Source organism: Peromyscus eremicus, chromosome 11 (genome assembly GCF_949786415.1).
Source record: "Peromyscus eremicus chromosome 11, PerEre_H2_v1, whole genome shotgun sequence".
Lineage (NCBI taxonomy): Eukaryota > Metazoa > Chordata > Mammalia > Rodentia > Cricetidae > Peromyscus > Peromyscus eremicus.
The window spans coordinates 4,080,391-4,101,391 of record NC_081427.1 but is presented as its reverse complement, the minus strand read 5'-3'; positions in this window follow the sequence as shown (position 1 = coordinate 4,101,391).

Here is a 21,001-nt window from a genome sequence, read left to right as displayed (position 1 = left end):
AATTACATGGCTACAGATTTGGGATATCGTGAACCTGGGGGCATGATTGTGCCTTTTTCTGACTTGCAAAGTATATAAATCTATGACCATTTGAATTTCTCTCAAGAACAGGAGCCAATATCCTGCCTCTTGGGGGACTGTGGGGACCCTTCAGTTAATATGCCAGGAGAGCTTAATATTCTGAGGATGAAAGGCTCTGGATGAACATGAGATGTTATCAAAGCTATACATATTTTAAAGCCCCAGGATTCCAATTGGGTTTGCCCTTTTCAGATGCCTACTGAATAGTTTAAATGCTTCCAATGTGACTTTGAAGTTCTATTAAGAACAGCCAGAAGATCAAAAGCGCAAATCCAGGGGCCTCGAGACGTCACCGAGAAGGGCAGGTTCTGCTAGCCGTACCGACAGGATAGCTTTCTGACCATTAGAGAGCCTTTCATAACATTACTGAACTTTTAAAATTAAAAATAGAGATATCTGCACAAGTCAGACCATTCTTATGACACCAAAAATTAGTGGTTAGCTTTTGTATGCTCTTTAGTGACAGTCTATTGAAGGAGATAAATATCAGAGATATACCTAAAATCTGTACTGGGCATCACCCATGTCCATACTAACAGCTTTGCTACATCAGGAAATAAAACAAGAATACCATGCTCTGTATTTGGCACATTTATAGCATTCATAGTTTACATGTAGTGCTAGGCTGTTAGGAACCTGTCATGTATGTATTGGCCTCTATTATTGGTGAGGCTGGCACTGAATTTCTGTTGTGTGTGTTTGCTTCATCATTTTCAATTTTGTTTGGGGCATGGCTGTACTAGCGTGGAGAGTAAACACAGTGGCAGAGTCTGGGCATTCGCGACCATCTGGTATATGCTTCCTGGAAGGACTAGGCATTCGACCGCCTTCAACTTTTCTGGGTTATGAGGAATCTGGAGCACACGTTCTTATCCCTACCTCCTGCTGTGCACGTGTCATGGTTCACCGGGTTACATTTTTGTGAGTGGGATTGATGGCTCCTGGAGCTGCACATTTTCTACTTTCCAAGGTGCTGACTCCAGCTTTGCTGCACCATCTGGACTCCCACAGGCAGGACCAAGAAGCCCATTTCACAGCCAGAACATTTCTTTCTCATAGCCGATACTCCCCTTACCGTGGCTGTTTCCTTCTGGTTTTAATGGCCATTTCTCTGTTTATGATGTAGATCATGTTTGGGAGTGTGACAGACATTCATGGCTCAACTCTGAGTTGGTTTTTTGTGTGTCATGCTCAGTGATTTAAAAGCTCCCCACTTATTAACCGCACTCATCTTTCCTAATATGTGAACTGGGCTGAGAATATCTTCCTTCAGCCTGGCATTTGTCTGTTAAATATTTACAGTGCCATTTGCAATATGAAAGTTTTACATTTTTTTAAATGATCAAATTCACTTGCATCTTTATTGCTTGAGAGTATGTCTGTGTAGCTTCAACATTTAGAACAAACCGTGGAAGAATGACTTTGTAACATCCAGGACTAGGGGTGAGGCATGGTTAGTGCTCTTTTCCAAAAATTAGTTTCTTAATCAACTAGAATTAGTGTTCCTGGGCTGTGGAAACTGTGAAACTTGTTTTATTTTTCCAAGTGGACAGTCAATGGTCTTGGTTCTGTTTTTTGAGAGAGTCTGTCTTTCTGTTCTCACATGTTGGCCTCTGCTTACTCCTTCACCAACAACACAGGCCTTAACCCTGTGACTTGAAAGCATTGCGGCTCACATGCATTCATCACACATAAAAATAGGGCTTGCTGGGCTATTTTGATGTAGGAATACAGCACGAAGCCGGTAAGTCAGCCTCTCTTATGCATCCTGCTCTCCTGACACCTTCCCCACCTCCTCACTCACTTTCTACATTCACACTGTTTTCAGCTCTCACAGAGAGATAACGCGTGGTTCTCATCTCTGTTTATGGTATATTTGTCTTAATAGCAATTATGGAGAATAGCAGGGGTTCCTCGAAGAACCCAACATAGATTGTCATATTATCCAGCTGGATGCTGGGTACCCGAAAGAAATGGAAGCAGAAACCAAAGGGATGTAAGTTGACCGTAAAATCTCCACACAGTGGCTAAGGTCAAGCCCAGTTACCTGTCAATGGATGAGTGTGCACTCTGGTGCATGTATGTAATAGAATATCATTCATCCATTAAGAAGAAAAAATCCCTGCTCAAAAATGAAAGGAACTGACAAACTATATAGTTGACTTTAATAACAGTTTTCTTCTGTTTGATGACATCTGTGCCATCAATTCTGAGTCTTCAAAAGCATCCTCTCTCAGACAGGTGTGAAGGCACTTGCGTGCAATCCCTGGCAACCTGGGACAGTAAGTGGAGGAGTTAGAGGCCAAATTGGGCTATATGGTGAGATTCAGTCTCCAAAATTCTCCTATTTATTTGTGCATTTAAAATTTTTATATAACCATTTTAATTAATGTGCGTGCTTGACTTTGTTTTAAATTTACAAACAAATTTGGAGGAAACCATTTCTGAAGGAAAATACTATGCATCTGTTTGGTTTCCTGTCTGGCATTCACCTGGACATTTTTTTTTTTAAATGAGATTAATTTTAATCTCACGATGCCCTTCAGCTTTTGGGTCTCCCCTTTACTGAACTTGTCTTTATTTTTAAGATCATTTATTCCTGATACAATTACTAATATTTAAGTGTTTATTAATATCTGTTGTTCTTAGGTTATCTGAATTGTTTCCAGCAGTCTGAACATGGGCTTCTCTTTCCTTTTTTCCTGTGTAGACAGCTATATAATACATATAATAGAACACAGTCTCCTCTCTTTTTCTTGTTGATTTATTTTTTTCAGTTGTTTTACAGTAAATCAATAAAGTATCATCTCAAATGCTGATGTGAGACCAGTGGCAAGGCCATGTTTTTGGTATAACATCGTGCCCAATGTTTCTCTAGGGATTGTGATGTTTGATGTAGGTTTTCAGTAGACACTTTCTTCTAATGTGATGAAAAAGTATCTCCTGTTTGTGTATGTGAAGCTTTATTTGTTTAAGGATGGATGCTATTGGATTTGATGACATTTTTCCCCTCTATCAACAGGGATAAAAGGGTGTTTCTCCTTTAATCTCTCAGTGCCAAGATGACATTGAAATCTTCTCCTTTTATGTTCTGACTAATTATTTTATTTTTTAAACCCAAACAAATGCGCATATTTCAGAAAGTGAAGAGTAAGATCAGCAGTAAGGATGCTGCAGAGTGACAGCCGGTGACAACACAGAGAACTTCCTGATCACTCCTGCCGTCTTGCAGAACAAATGACTTATCAGTCACGATTACTTCCAGCACGTCTCATGACGAATGGGGACTGTGAACCTGCTGCTTCATTTCCTGGAGAAAGCTTTGGACCTCACCATAGCTACAACAGAGTTCTCAGTTTTAAAATTGGATGTTGATCAATGTGGATGAGCATCATGCAAATATTATACCTTATTTGCACATTCTACTTCTACTTGGTGAAAGTCCATCTGCCTTTGAGGGAACTCAGCCACTAGAGATAAATTTTCTCAATGGGTTTATAGTTGGGAATTGGTGATAATTTATTTTTTATTCTTTTTCTTTTGGAGTTTGGTATAAATTCCATTTTAATAATGTAGTTCTTATGCACAAATTGTAAGCACTTCAACAATGTAATTTAATTTATCCTCTCAAAAGCTCTGTGAATTGGTAGAAAGTTTTTAATGACTTATTTTTTAACCATATTAAAAATTATAGCACTCTCATTGTTGAACTTTCACATAAAAAAGCAATAAAGAAAACAATTAAAATCCCCTTTCTTTGTTCCAGAGATAATGAACTGTAATAATTTGTTGTATAATTTTATTTTTAATATATGCATGCAATTTTTATAACATTTCAAATAGACTGCCCTTTGCATTCCACTTTTATTTCTTTGCTATTATACAATGACCACGTACTACATTCATGAGTCTTCAGGTTGCTTCATCTCAGGAGCAGAACAAATTTGAGGTTAGTATTCTTCTCCACACGAATGTCTGCACTATATTTAAGCAATCAATATAATATGCATTTTCATTCTTTCTGTTTAGTTATTTATTAATTATAATTTGAAGTATGCCTTGTGACACAATCTCGGAGAGGAAATTGCTCTCAGACCACTCAAGGATGATTTGCCTCTGTTTTCTTCTCCGTGAGTCAACTAAATTTCCCAATCCACAGCAATCCCATGAAATCTCTTTGCAATGAACGAACATACACTTTCCAGGAAGATGGAACGAAAGTAGGAAAATGCCAATCTAAATTTGAGACTCTTTAACTTCCTTAAATATTTCCAAATTATTTGAAGAAAGATATGAGCTAGTGAAATGTCCCTAAGGAGCTGTCCATCAGGGTGACTAGGTCACCTTACAGTAATAAACACTGCTGCTCAGTGTAACACACAGAGGTTTTCTTCTTGTCCACAATTCAAGCCTGTGAGAGGTGGTGGTTTCTGTCTTCACGGTCATCAGGAATCTGGGACGAAGGCAGCTGTGCTGTCCATGTGCCTTTGTCTATGACTGGGAAAGGTACTGTGACCTCTAGGGCCTTGCCCACTGGATATGAGACACCTCTGTCCACAATAGTCCTTAGAGTGAGCCACTTGACCAGCTACCTGCAAGAGCCAGAGTGACCTGAGAGGTGACACACGGGAACACTTTCTGTGAGGTTTGCACAGCACAGTGCTCTTCCTGCTCCCTTTCTCCTTTCTGACCATGGATGCAATGTGGGCAGCAGCATCACACTCACCTCTTAAGTTGCTTCTCGAAAGACTGTCCTTACACAGGTGAAGGGTCCCTTGTATCTACTGGAGGAAATGACTGAAGGAGACTCTTACCTGGTCACCTGATCTGCAACATTCTTACAGGAGAAAAGAGAGATTCAGGAAGTTTGGGGCCAACCAGCCTGTATGACTATTTAACAGTAACAGGGCCTCACACCTAGCAAAGGAAGGGCACATACCATGGGCGTTTCCTAGAGAAGGTTAGCCATACGAATAGCTGCATCATTAAGAAATAAGAAGTCTGTGTTATTACTGGCTTTTGTTTTAAAATACATAACATTTTTTAATTGTTTTAACCGTTTTTATCTCTGCTCCACAGACAAAACTTTATTCATTAAGAACTGAGGGGTCACTTGTTTTAAATGAAGCTGAACATTATTTTAGGTGATTCACCCCTCTTTCTGATTCTTCCGATTTTGTATTTCCACTCATATTTGACATTGATGGTGTTAATCACCATCATCACAAACAATAACGAACAAGACTTACTCTAGAGCATGTCCAGTGATAGGTCTAGTCCCCCAGACATGTCAGAAGCTTTTGGTCATTGTATGAGTTTTTCCATATATAAAGCACAGATTCTTTGTAGAGCTTGTTGCAAATGTTTACCCAATATGCCTTGCTTCTTTACCTGTGACCCGTTTAATGGCATAACACTATGCCTAATCAACCCAATCGCTTTTCACTGTTGTATGTCTGTTGTTAATGTTACACAGATAAATCTTCCTCCATACACAGATCAAACATAAATGCACTTAAAGTCTATTGATGCGCTTTCTCATTCATAAACTTATATTTAAACCAGAATTTACATTTTAAATCTACTAAATTATATTGAGTACATGGTGTGAAGTCTACATATATATGTGTATGATATGCAACATAAAGATAAGTATCTGACAAAGTAGCCCTCTGCCCCATGACTCATACTGAACCATTCATGTTCACAGTAATCTCCAGGACACTGAGATTCCCTCCTTATACAGTGTATTGTTACATAGGCTGCACTACCAGGCTCACATGTCCCTTCTACAGTGAGGTCAGAGGAATGAGCATGACCTTGCATACAAATGTCTGTTAACTGTGATAGACAGAATTTTTTCACCAGCTCCATGGTAATGGCATGTCACAAGGGCTTCAGAGTAAGGCAGGTGGAGTTGTCAGAGGGGGGCACTTAACATTTATATATATATAAGCTTACAAAGTAGTAAGCTCCCTCACTGCATTTTCAGATGTATTTCCTTTTGTTTCTCACTCTTGTGTTCTTGTCTCCCACTTATCCCCTGCACCCTGTTTCTGCAGCTTTCTACTTTCTACTTTAATGCTTCTTGTGTGCATTTGTCTTGTTCATCCTTCCCTTAAAACTTCCCTTTCCTCCCTCAGTTTCATGGCCTCTATCTATGTCTTCTCCTACCAAGATATACATATTTAACAATTAGAAACAGGGATCTATATGAGAGAGAGAGATTGTCTTTCTGAGCCTGGTTGACCTTTGACCTTGCCCAGTATACTATTTTTCAGTTCTATACATTGAAAATTTCATCCTTTATTTCTCTTTTTCACTATCCATTCATCTGTTGATGGACATCCAGGCTGGATCCATTTCCTTGTTATGATGAACAGCGATGAACATGACAACTATCTCTATGGTAGGCACACAGTCCCTTGAGTATATGCCCAAAAACAGCACAGCTGTAACAAATGGTTGTTCTATACTCAGTTCCTCTGAGGAGTCTCTCCACACTGACTTCTACAGTGGCTACACCAGGTTATCTTCTCACCAACAATGAGTAAGGGCTCATCTTTCCCTGAATCTCCTCCAGCATTTGTTTTCTTGATCATAACTGTTCTGTCTGATGAGATGGAATCTCAAAGGAATTTTAACTTGTGTTTCTCTGACCCTAAATAAGTTAAATGCTTTGAAAACATTTATTAGTCCTTCATATTTCTCCTTTTGAGAGCGGTTGGCTAAGCTCATGGATTGGTAGTTTGGGGGCAGGTTTTTGTGCTTATTGTCTGCAGTTCTTTATGTATGCTTATATATTTATCCCTTGTCTAAAGTAGAGCTGGTGATGGTTTTCTCCTGTTCTGTAGGATGTTTACTCTGCTGACAGCATGTATATATGAAATGGGATGAAGTGCATCACAGAAACACACCAGAAAAATGAACTCTGATTTGGACATGTGTGAACTACTTCACTGTAGTTGGCTTTGTGTGGGGGTTCTGAAGCCTTCCTCTAACTAATGACACATTTATGCCCAAGAAAATGGTACACAAGACAAGTTTAGAAGTCAACCAGTTACTGAAAAAATCATAAGGAAATTTATTTTAAAACAATTTTTTGATGTACAAAGAATTTCACTATTTATTGAGGATAAAATTTTGATACTTATGGACAAATGAGATGAATTTGTTTGTTTATTTTTACATAAACAATTATGATTTGGAATGATGTTTGTTATGCCAGGTATAGATAATGTTCAATGAATTTCAGAGTTGGTCGATATTTTGATTTACAGTCATCAATGTTGAAAATACCCATTTTTCATAAATATGAGTAGAAAAATGACAGATGTATATTTAGGGCCAGATCTTAGTTACTTTTCTATTGATGTGGTAAAGGACTATGAGAAAGGCAACTTATAGAGGAATTTATTTTGGTTTTATGCTTTAGAGGGTTAGAGGCCATATCACCATGGTGATGAGAGTGGCAGTGGGTGGGCAGGCATGGGTTAGAGCAGTAGCTAAGAGCTCACATCTTGATAGATAAGCAGGAGTGGCAGTGTGTGGGCAGGCATGGGCTAGAGCAGTAGCTGAGAGCTCATATCTTGATTGATAAGCAGGATACAGAGAGAGTGAGAGGGAAAGACACAAGGTAGGGAGTGAGTCTTTGGAAACCTCAAGTACCATCCCTAATGACACACCTCCTCCAACAAGGCCATACCTCCTAATCCTCACCAAACAGTTGCACCAACTGGGACCCAACCATTCAAATATAGGAGCCTGTGGGAACCATTTTCATTAAAACCAATGCAGGCCATTTCAGAAATAGTTGGAATTCTGTCCTAATCCTGAGTCAAATTTTATTTAATGATGCTTCATGAAACTCAAGCCAGCAACTCAAAAGCACCTTTAAAATCAGACACCTCTTAACACAGTGGAATCCCAAGGTCTATTCACTTGACACTTACGTGAAGAATCGTGGTGTAAAATTACTAAAAGTCTTTGTTTTCCAAAGTTAAATTGATGTTTTATGAAAAGAAAATGTCTCATGTGCAGTATCAAATCTGGACTGAGGTGTCTCAGGCAATATCTGTTGCTGTTGTGGGGTGTCAAGACACACCCCGTGCCAAGTGTTCCTGCTGGGTGCTCAGAACCAGGCTGGGGTGAAGTCACATGATGCAAGCATTACCACAAAGACCTTGGATCCTTTGTGTATTTGGTTTGTGTATTTAATTTTGATCACTGAGTGTTTAGAAACCCTTAAGTGGTGTTAAATTTCTCAGGAGCTCCAGGTTTGGTTATTGGAACCACAGTTTATGAGGTAGGGGCTTAAAGTATGAGAGAGCTCGTGGGCTCGTGGTAGCACTGAAACACAGTGAGACTGTTTTAAGGTGAGGGTGGCTGGGGCTTGATGTCCAGGGTCTTTCTCATCCTTAAATGCAACACACACACACACACACACACACACACACACACACACACGGTATTCATATGAGGAAGATGGCTGATTTATGTGATTGATAGATCCTTGTGGGAGGGGACACTTGTGTGGTTTATGAACATAAACCTCCTACCCGGCTCTGCATCTCCTTCAAGGCTCAGTTGATGCATTACATCCTCTCCTGTAGCATACAGGAGAATTTAATGAGATTTCACATTGTCCAGGCTGAACTAACTTTGCAACAATTTTACGTTAGATTTGGACTGAGAAGCTAGGTCAGGTTAACATTTTAAGACACAGACTGTTTAAAGGGACAGCTAAGTAATTTAGGAAGAAAGGCAACTTGGCAGGATAAAATATGACACAGTTATTTTGTTTCCGGGGTGAGAGGCCGCAGGAAGTAAGAAATAGGAAGAAAGGTGAGAAAGACCCCGGGTGTAGGGAAGGGGTAGGTGGGGATGTAGGATCCAGAGAAACACTGGCCACCATGAGGGCTGATCTTCGTTTTCCCTGGGATGGTACTGAGGTGCAGTGCCTCTGATCAAGGGAGTAGCAACATGTGGAATGATTTGGGTGCTCATGATGGGAACTTTCATCCCATCGTGAAGGAGTCTGCTGTATTGGTCCGAGCCAACATGGGTCACATTGGTGGGACGGTGAAAGTGGGTGTGACCTAAGAACACAGCGATGGTACAACTTTCAAGGGTAAGGGTGGGATTGCTGCAGACGGTAACATCAAGGGAGGGTCTCAGTCTGGTCCTTGGGTGGCTGGAGTGTGGTAATGATGTCACTGGAGCTTGAAGAGAGAAATAAGGACAGCAGCAGAGGCTGCAGAGGAGTAGAGGTGTCTGTCTCTCCTCTCTCATTCAGATTCTGGGAGGAATGTTGGCAGCTGGCTGAACACACACCACAAAACAGGGGCGGGATTGCAGGAAATCTGTCCTTCCCTCTGTGCACAGAGACATTTTTAAAAATTCATAAACAATGGAAAGGTGAAGAGGCAGAATAATGTACAAGGAGTTTCCAGCCAGCCACATTTGCCCTGACGCCCCAAAGCCAGAAACTTCTCACCCAGAGTCTGGAGAAAACCCAGCCCACTACCAACACCATGTCATCCTGGTACTTAAGGTAACTTTCCTGGGATGCTTTGGAAATAGACAAACAAGTTGTCCCTGGAGGAGAGCCACTGAAGTCAGTGACTACAGAGCACTCAAGGGACAGAAACACACTGCGCTGGGACAGAGGCATCCGATGGCTGAAACTGAGCAAAGTCTCCCTTCCTCTTCCTCCAGGCTTCCAGGTGGGTGTAAGCAAAACTCCCATGACCCTGTGTACATGACCCTGTGTACATGACCCTGTGTACATGACCCTGTGTACATGACCCTGTGTACATGACCCTGTGTACATGACCCTGTGTACATGACCCTGTGTACATGGGGGAAAATGCCAACAGCACTTCGCAGAAGCCGTTCAAGTAACAGCTCAGCCCACGAGACTGCCAAGAGAGCCTGACAGAGGCACCACTCACAGCCACACAAGCCCAGCTGCCGTTGGGGGGGATGTGTAGTTTGGGAGGCCAGTATCTTCTCAGGATTGAGGAGACAAGGAAGAAGTGACCCATGAGAAGGGGCCATGGGGGCCTGATCTAGAATGGAAAGTGATACCAGAACCAGGTGTGTTCAACAGAAAGCCGCGGAGGAGAAAGCCAGGTTGATCGTCTTCGGGGGCCTGTCATCACCTCAGCAGTAAGTCAGAGGGCCAAAGTGAGGTGGCTGGAGGGCTCAGTCCCCTCAGAGCCCAGGGAAGGAGCACAGAAAGGGACTGAAATTATAAGAGCCACCCTGCAGTGAAGAGCATAAAACAGGAGGCCAAAGGAGCAAGGGCCTGGGCATTCAGCACCCAGTGGACTGAACAGGACACTGCTTTCTTGGGGCAGGGTGTCACCTAGTGTTGCTCAATGTGACACTCAAAACAGGGGGCTCTGGAGTCCCCTAAAACCAGTGGGACTTCCACAGCACCAAGGCAGGGGCAGCTTGCAGTACCATCCTGTTTCCAAGGTGCTGTGAGCATCTGGGCCAAGACTGAACATTTGTCACACGGACGTGCTGTCAAGAGGGAAGCAGGGATATTTTCTTTAGAGATAGTGAAGCTACCACTTACAATTCTGCAAGTAACAAAAGACCCAACCAGGCAAGGCGAGGAGAGACAGGCTCTGAGCTGGGGCAGTGCCATGCTCTGCTCAGCCACGACCCTCTCATGTCTCTATCAGCCGTCCCTGGAAATGACAGCAGACTTGCCACAGTCCATGGTTCAGGCCTTTCTTTGCCGCCTCTCCCTTACTGTTATGGACCATGTGCCTGTTATGGATTCCCTCAGGTCTAAGTGTTAGCTGAGGGCTAGCTTCAGCCTGCTTACCTATGAGTGCATGAGTGCAAGCACACACACACGCGCGCATGCGCGCGCGCACACACACACACACACACACACACACACACACACAGAGAGAGAGAGAGAGAGAGAGAGAGAGAGAGAGAGAGAGAGAGAGAGTCGGGGGAGGGGGAGAGAAGGGTAAAGAAAGAATATCCAGCTTGCACAGTGATGATCTTAGTCAATAATATGTGTATTAACTTATCCTCCATCTTGATAGGTACACAGGTAGATAGATAGATAGATAGATAGATAGATAGATAGATAGATAGATAGATAGATGGATGGATGGATGGATGGATGGATGGATGGACGGACGGACGCATGCATGCATGCATGGATGGATGGATGGATGGATGGATGGATGGATGGATAGATAGATAGATTGATAGATTGATAGATAATAGATAGACAGACAGAATGACAGACAGATGAGAGAATGATCAGACCAGTGGGTCGATGACTGATTGACGTAGAAGATGGATAGAGAGGCTGCAGATACCAATTGGAGCAATTGTCAAGAAAATACTGAACTGGAGAAGATTGACAGGGAATGACGAGCCCTTCCTTGTTACCCAAGGACCGTGTTAGCTTGGATCCTCCTAGGCGCGGACATGGAGATCAGTGTTCAGGGTGACAGCTAATTTGGATGATGAGTCCAGGAAGCATATGTAAGTGGGTGGAGGAGGGGAAGGGAGGAAGGAAGTCAAGACAGTATGCATTCCTAGCAGGTCACAACTGTGGACCACAGAGGTATCGCTCCTGTGGGACACTGGGAGACACGGATATGGCCTCTGGAAGGAGAAATCTGGTACGTTTTCCCACTGGCTCATATCTTAGGTTAGCTGGAGGCTGATCTCAGAGACGCTGAGCATCTGGTCTGCTCCATCAGGCTCATGTGAGAGCAGAGAGAAGGGCATCATGGGTGTTTCAGGAAAGCAGTGGAGTGAACCTGTGGGACAGGTGTCCAGGAACATGGTAAAACTGCCGTACTGTCATGGCAAGACCCCTCTATGCCGTCTGACCATATTTTCCTGACTTCTTGTCTTCCTCCATCCCCTGATGGCAGAGAAATAGATTAAAGCCATCTGATTAGGGTACTTAAGTGTTAAGTGGGGTATTAGGTTATCGTCATGGGGTCAGTCACTGTAAAGTTAGTGAGGATTTAGTTTAATTAAAGTAATTAAAGTGTTTGATTTGCATTCACTAAATGTAGGATAAACTCCCACAATCCTTAGCACCAGCAGCTAAGTGTTTAATTTGCTTAGAGTTTTGAAGTCCCCTGTTCTGGGTCTGAATTTAACCTGAACTTCTAGTTAATTAAGAACAGAGGGGTTAGAGGGAGTGAGAAAGGGGTCACAATACACAAGGGGAGCTTGCAAATTATTTAGATGTTCAAATTGTCATTTTGTTTCACGTTGTCTGTAATGGAAATAAGATGAGGGATATAGAATAAATAAGCCATGTATTAATTAAGTAAAGCTAGATATCTATAAAAGATGGAAAGATATTACTTTTGAATGACAACTATTTTGGTAGAAATCCTATTAACAGGGGCAAAGAAGAGTTGTTGGGACAGTTAGCACTGTTAAAGGTAATTTATTTCACAGATAAGATAATGATAATGTAGTTATATTTGAACTAATGTAAAAGGTTGAGAATACTGAAATAGTCAATGGCATATGAATAGGGGATTTGGGTAATATTACTGACAGATAACAATAGCTGTTAGTCATTTTGTCTGGGCAATAGATGCTTACATTATTTCATATTTAATTTTCATATTTAATTTTGGTTCAGTCCACACTACTCCCTGCTAGAATATATGAGATAGCAGAAATAAAAACAAAGTAGGGATGCTTGAGGGGTCAGTTTGAATTATATTACAAGCATTAGGGACATGCCTTGAGTTACTCCTGGTATTCTAAAGTGAGCTGGAGTTAAGTTTAGTGCCCCCCTTTTATCATTTGAGAATGTCATGTATGCATATAATATGCTTTGATAAAATTAATCAACCATTCCCTCCTCTCATATTTGTTCCTTCTACCATCCCCCACAACTTCATGTGTTCTGTTTTTAAACCCATTGAGTCCACTTAGTGCTGGATGTATGCGCATGGATGTAGGACCATCTGCCGGAGCATGAGCAGCCGCTCAGGGGCCCATTTCCAGAGAGAACTAACGCCCCCTCCCCCAGCAGCCATCAGTAACAGCTCTTGGCAAGGGGTACCTGGTTTTGCACGTAATGCTAACAGCATTGCAATGCACACTGACTCCTAACTGTAGTCACTGCCCTGCGTTAAGGATGTTAGATATAGTGGATTCCATAAGGATTACTTAGGCAGTTGCATTAAAAACTCATTTCCTGCTTCCATGGGTCATGATTTGTTGATAAAAATTAGGACAATTGCTCCTGTGCTTTTTTCAAGTCTGGTGGTGAGAGCAGTCAGTGTGGACCAAACGGGACGGTGAGTGTGCCTGATGTACTGGCTATTAAGATGACAGTGCAGACTGGGGGGGTCATTAATATAGGGGCACCATACAGCAAACCTCCAGAGGTTTGAGTCCGGTGCTGAATTCAGCTACCTTATTATAGAATGTGCTGGACTTGGAAGTAGGGAGGAATTAAGTTCTAAGGAGCTGGATCAATTCCTATAAGTCTAGAAATAAGAGGGATTACACATCTATTGTTTACTCACTCATAGTAACCCTTTCCAGACATGCTGGATGTGTAAAGGAGAGCTGATACAATAATAGGCATAGATCATCTCACACATGAGGCTAAGGATAAGAATCATTTCATAATAAATGCACTAGTTGGTTATAACAGAATTGAGGGCAAGATGCTCAAATCTATAAACATATAGTGGTGAGGTGCAGAATTCTAAGTATAAAACTGTAAAAATTTCTGGAGAGAGGATATTATAAAATGTTCATAGGAGAAGTGTGGGTGTTTGGGCGTTTGCTACAACAAGCAGTGTGCTCCACCAAATGATACAGCAAACGGGCCTGTAGCATGTCTGATGTATGACAGTGTTAATTCTGTGAGATCAAAGAGTGGTCCAATTGGTTTCTGCTAGTGGAGAGATAAATCATACTATGGCAGGGGTCATCTTGGTAGAGGTAATAATACATGCTCTTTAGAAGTGATAATACATGCTCTTTAGAAGTGATAATACATGCTTGTGGGTATAAATCAGGGTCAGTGGGATAAATGGTCCATGGTGACTGGATAGAATGATGGCCAATGTTACTCCAGTGAGACTGAACGACAGCTCATGAGGCTCTACTCATGTGTATTTGGGATCTGAGACTCACTCCAGTCATAAACTGGAGTAGATGGAGGGGCTGCAATGAGCTCAGGCAGAACTGCATGGTTTGTTTGCTGGGGATTGAGGTGTAAAACGTGGAATTCCTATAGTACTATGGTAAGGGAGATCGTGAAAAGTAAGTTGATGAAGTTAATTGTCCTAGACCTTTTCTTTATTATTATTGCATTGGTAACAAGTTGAAAAAGGTCAAAGGGAATAATGACAGTGTGTGTTATACACAGTCCAGTATTTTCATGTGACTACGGTAAGGAGAATTATGGGAAGAAAAATTTAAATGATTAATCAGTTAATTAAACTATGAAACAGCCCTCACACATGTTCTTTCCTCCTGCCCGGGCCTCAGAGTCTAGACCATGTCTCTGCAATGTTCAAGACCTGCCAGGCATTACCATGAGACACCAATCCTACTGGGGAGTTTCAAGTGTTCATGAGTCTTGTGAGGTGCTTACGGTCTGCCGTGGGTGGGAGCTTTGAACATCTGAACAAAGGGCTCATTTTCATTTTATGCAGCCAGCTGGAGCTACAAAGAATAAAAAGTACAATAAGAGGCAGTGAGAAACGTGCGCACGCGCACGTGTGCACACACTCACACACACAGAGACAGAGACAGAGGAGGCAGAGAGAGAATAACTAACACAGCTATTTTAATAGATGAGGACAGATGGGTAAGAATGTATGGGACTCTTTCCTCTCACGACACAGTATCCGCCCCCTTCCTACCCATGTTCCAGTTCTGCTGCCCTCCCTCTTCAGTCTATGGGTTGATGTGACTCAACCTGAGATCATTCGTAAACTCTGAAGCAAAACACACACACACACACACACACACACACACACACACACAGAGAGAGAGAGAGAGAGAGAGAGAGAGAGAGAGAGAGCGGGGGGGGGGCAGGGGAGTAGGATTTTAAAGTCCCACAAAGCCCACAGCCTGGATGAGCTAAGTGTAGCTGCAGACCCATGATGAGAGCCCTGTCATAGATTCTGTCGTGGGAAGTGCAAGTCCTTGCCAGGTCCACAGGGGCATGTGTACTCCACTGTCCCAGTTAGGAAGGCATAGATTGAGACTGGGCTTCCGATAAGGAAGGTCACAGATGAAATTAAGTTAGGGACATTTGGTCCTCTTGGCTTGCTGGGGTGTGCCATTTTCAAGAACCTCCTGCGATCCTCTGTAGGGAAATCAACCGGAGGCGTCATCTCAGACATCAGTCACACTGAAGGGCTGACATGCTGGGCCTTCATTTGGCCTCTTCCCCAGGGCAGTGCAGGACAAGGACTCTCTCCTCCACAGTTCTCCCCACACCACCTGTCTGGCGTTTGTACGTCCTGCCAGTCTCTCCTTCCAGAGTGAAAGGCTCTGTTTCTGAAGAAGCACAAGGCTGAGGCACACTGCAAGGAGAAAGCTGATAAAGAACGCATTTTTAGCATGAGAAGTGGCTTCTTGCACTAAAGATTCCCTTATCACTTCATGTATCACAGTTAAATGCTAATGTGGGGCTGAACACCTAACTCTCTGTAGTTCAAGGAAAAATATAAGAAATTTCCCAGAATACTGCTTCCTGCTGCCGTACTGTCAGATACAAACCAAAGAAAATGACCTTGCATTCCACTCTACCTCAAGGAACGAGAGGTTCCGAGTTGTCCTGTGTGTCCTTGCCCTTCCTGCCAGGCCACTAGGCTCCTGGTGACACATGTATTGCTAAGGACAGCTAGAATTGGGTGGGGTGGGGGTAGGGACATGGACCTTCTTGAGTGCTCATTCACAAGTCCATGTTAGGATTCGATTCCAGGGACAGAACGAATTGGGAAGAAAACAAAGGCAATGCAGAGACCCAGTGAGAGGGAGGAGGTCCCGATGGGATACTGAATGAGTGCCCACCATAACAGAGTGACCCTTCAGACTCCAATTTCCTGCAGTTTCCAGTGCCTGGCAGGAAGCTGTCAGGCACAGTTCAATGCATTGCCGCCCTGTCCAAGCATCCTCCCGCCTGGATCTCCCAGGCAGGCAGGGCTTTGACCAGGCCTGCAGATGGAACCTGGGCAGATTTGGGACTTTCTGGTGACCCCACCCAAGCATCATTAGGAACGGGTATTCTAGTCAGGTGGGCCTTTGACCGTGCTTGCAGATGCAGCCTGGGCAGATCTGGGACTCCCTGAGAAGTTGAGCTGAGCGGTGGGAAGGCAGGCCTGCCAGGCGGCATGCTAATTAGTGCTTCTCATTAGAAATGGTCGGTCGGGGCTGACTCGGGTCCAGGGAGCGTGCCCATGGCGCAGCACTGATTGGCATCAGCGGAAGCCAGTTCTGACGGTAAACGGCTGGCAGATGCCACCAGCCAGTGCCCTGACACACATGGCCAGAGCCTCGGCAGATCTCTACGCTCTCCCTCTACTGGTTGGAACCCGCATTGCGCTCTGTGCTTACAAGACCCACAGGAATTCTGGAGTGAACCAAGGTTGGGTCTCTTAGCTGGCTGGGGAGCTGTTGAGCATGCGCCTTTTTATTCTGTGCATGCGACTTACGTTGCTGTGGGGAGCAGCCCTGGAGGACTTCTGAAAATACTGAGATGTTGTTAAGATGAGCGACAGAGGGAGATGACCTAGAGGAAGGGATCCTCCATTGCTCCCTTACTCTGCATTGTGGATGCGATACGACCCCCTGCTGCAGAACAGAAATCCCGAGGAAATGTCTATCAGATGATTTCAAAACAGAGTCACTACTCAGAGACTCACGACTTCCTTAAACAACTTAAATGTGTTCCTGACTCTGTCACCAGAACTACCTCCCTGGACAGGGTACCCAAGCATCCCTCTCGTGGGCCTCTGCCCATGTGTCCACTGCTGCCGGTGGCAGTGTGCAGGATGGCCGCTGCTATCCCCATGGGTCTGTCGACCCACAGGCAGGACTGAGACCCGCACCTCTGGAGCAGTGTGGGCACACCCTTAGGAAAGAAAGGGACAGGTAACACCGGGAGAACGGATTTGCCTTACATATAAATGCATCCAGGGTTGGGAAAATTCTAAAATGGAGCCTATGTTGTAGGCTAGATTGCTTGGGATAAGTGTGTGTGTGTGTGTGTGTGTGTGTGTGTGTGTGTGTGTGTGTGTGTGTTCAGGAGAGGGGACATTTCACTCAAGCAGCTCTGTTTTGAAGTTCTGTCTCCTAAGGACATGAGAATCCTCACAAGACAGTTCCTCCTTCCTAGTGAGCAGCAAGAAAAAATTGACCATGAGAACCTGGTAAACAGAACAAGGCCCAGCCATCTGTGGTCCCCACAGCTTTGGCTGCCCCTTTGGAAGCCATCTGATGGGTGAATGTCATATGGAGGGGAGCTTATCCATAAGTGCTTCTATGTCAAAATCCTACATTTTAAGGACTCTTGCAGGGCCACAACAGATGCTGATGGTGCCGGAGCATGGATATCATGACGGTCTGGAAATCTGGAGGGAGTGGATGCTGTAGAGTTAAAGTGTACCTGGGATGGGGAGCCATGGACCAACCACTGATACCCAGAGATTCCAAGACTCCCACCTAGAGACTGAAACCAAGGCTATAGGTACTCCATTTCTGAGACCATCACTTCCATACCAGTAAAAAAGCAATGGCCACACAGAATATACCATTTCACTGCACCCCAAGTGAGATCTCAGTACCACGGACCCCTCACTCCAGCACCCTTCTCAGACCCAGTCTCCAGATCTCCAGAGCCACACAAAGTCTTACCTGCCAAGACTCCTGCCTTCAGTTGAAGACACTCGTGTGTGTGTGTGTGTGTGTGTGTGTGTGTGTGTGTGTGTGTGTGTGTGTGTGTTGGGGGGTGTGAACTGCTAGCCATGGAATAGTCTCTTCCACAGCACTTATCCTCCTCTGAGGTGGGCTGGTCCTTGGATTTTATCTTTATCTATAGCTAGGGAAATGTTGAAAACAGAATCCATAGTTGAACCCAAAGCTTATGATTTTGTAGATGAATAAACAGTGGGAATGGGTTCAGGCTACCTTCCCTGGGAGCCAGTGTTTGCTTTTCTCCCCACAGGCTATTAGAGTCAAAATACTTTACTTAGTAGAAATCTGGGTTTGAACAACTGTCAGGAGCAATATGAGGGGAGCCGTGCAGAGACAGTGGATTGAGAAGAGTGCAAAGAGAGAGGGACTCCCCAGCTATCCACAAGGACAACCACGGCCATGTGGACAAGGAAGAGTGGCTTGGACTACTTGATGCTCCAAAAAGACTTGGGTGTCAGTGTCTTAGTCAGTGTTCTAATGCTGTAAGAGATGCCATGACCATGGCTGCCCTTATAAAAGAAAGAATTCAATTGGAGGCTTGCTTACAGTTTCAGGAGTTCAATCCATTACCATCACGGTGAGGAGCATGGCAGTACGCAGGCAGACATGGTGCTGGAGAAGTAGCTGAGAGCTACATCTGCATCTGCAGGCAGAGAGGGAGACATTGGCCTTGATATGGGCTTTGAAGTCTCAAAGCCTACTCCCCTTGACACAATCCCTGTAACAAGCATTAGATACCTACTAACCCTTTCAAAGGGTACCTCTCCCTGATATAAGCCTATGGGGGGGCATCATTCTTAATCAAACCACCACAGTTGGTGAGTAAGGACTGGGAAGAGGGACTGACCCAAACTTTGTGCCACATTTGAAATTACCTGAGATGCAGCCATGGCAAAAGCACCTGAGCATACCTGTTTGCAAAGTATGGGACCTAGAGTCACACCAGCCCTGTGACCATAAGCGAGCATCTAGCAGGTGGAGAGAATTTGCCCACCTGCTTTCTGGTTCCTCTTAACTGTCCAGAAGCAGAGAGCTCTTGTCCAGCTCTATCAGCCCTACACAGGTCAGGCTTTGGAAGACCAAGGGAGCCAGTATGGGCACAACTGTGCATACCTTGGGCAGCAGGACGGCAGGTGGGGCTGGCAGTAGCTGCAGTCTACATCAGCCCTGGAAATACCATGTCCTTGTAGCCTTTCGCTCGTATTTTTCTAAGAACATACTCTTCAATGGACAGACATTACACAGTTTGAAAATGTCATTCCACCAACATATTTAAGGGAGAAGAGCAAAGTCTAGATAATATAAAAAACCAAGGCAGAATGTACTATTGATTCCCTCATCCAATTTCAACGTAGACCCATTTGACAATTAATTATCACTAAAGCAGAGAGAAAATCGAGCCAGAGGAGAGCGAGCTCACATATTGACTCTTGGGAGCCTCTGGGGACATTTGCAAGAGAGTAAGTTAGCATTCTCTCTCTATTTTATGTCTCTGTTACTCCTGTCTGTCCATAGAGGTGATGTTCTGTGCCCCTTCATAACCACATACCCTTAGGTCAGTTTCCAGGAAGGTGTGCTGGCTTTGGGTAGACTCACCTGTATACCTTGGGTCAGTCTTACTTGTGTTAAAAAAGGAAAGCTATAATTCCCTTTTACCATGTGTGCTACTCAATGGAGCAAGTCCTTGAAGTGTAAAGACAATGAAAATTATGATTTGATGAGTACATGTTGAAGAAGTGCTAACTACTCACAACCCTGGCACCAACTGGGAGCCAGAGCCCATGGGAGACATTCTCCATCAAACCACCACAAACACACTGTGAAAAGGCAGCCCATGGAAGGAAATGGTTCGTTTGACTTAGAATTCTAAGCTACAGTCCATCATTTAGGGGAAATCAAGGCAGGAACTCAAGCAGCCGGTGACATCACGTCTATAACTGAGGACAAAGGTAATAAACCTTGGGTGTAGCTTTCCTCACTCTTGCACAGTTCCAGGCCCAGTTCCAGGAACAGTGCCACCCACAGTCACTGGCTCTTCTCGTTTCAACTAACAATCAAGTCAATTCCCCACAGACATGTCCACAGGCCAACCTGATCTAGATAATGCTTCACTGAGACTCTTCCCAGGTAATTCTAGGTCATGTCAAATTGGCAGACTTGGGCCAATTTCTCTCTGTCCTGTAGTAATTATTTTCTATTCCTGTCACTGCTGACTTCCTGTCTTTATAAATAAAACACACTGGAAATATAACATCCAATCCAATTACTACTCCTAATTCAGCACCTGTAGATCTGCAATATGCACGGTCAGAGCTACAGAAAACAGCGTGGCTGCTGTGAGCATCTCGGCGTGTCAGACTCCCCTCGGCTAGCTGGTACAAGCGTTTTCCTCATGTTGTAGCTCACCTTTGTGACGGGGACATATTGGATGAGCCAAGCCCAACCTTGAAACTGGTTTCCAAGACCCACTGTAGGGTGACCACACCTCCCTGGCTGGCCCCATGGGACTCCCCAGGAGTGAGTGCCTCAGTGCTTACCTCTTTTGTTCACTGGTTGTGGACTGACTATAGCTCAGTCTGCCTGGTGTATGGAGTTAGGGGTGTGGAGGCAGAAGATGGAAAGAATATGAAATGCTTGTCCTGTATAACCCATACCTCTGGGTATTCTGTGGACTGGGAAATATGTATTGATTAACAGAGTGAATGAATAAACAGCTACATAGAAGGTACTATGAAGAATGAGTGGGTTTCCGAGTGATAAACATAGCAATGTTATCTTTAGTTTCATTTGCAAATGGTAACAGAGCTACATCTGACACCATTCACTAAGGAATTTATAACATGATTTCCACAGCTACGACTCCACCATTGGTAAACCCCCGCTCATATCTGGAGATGGTCAAAGATTTTTTTTTCATTACAAGAAAATTATTAGACAATTCTTGTTTCACAAAATA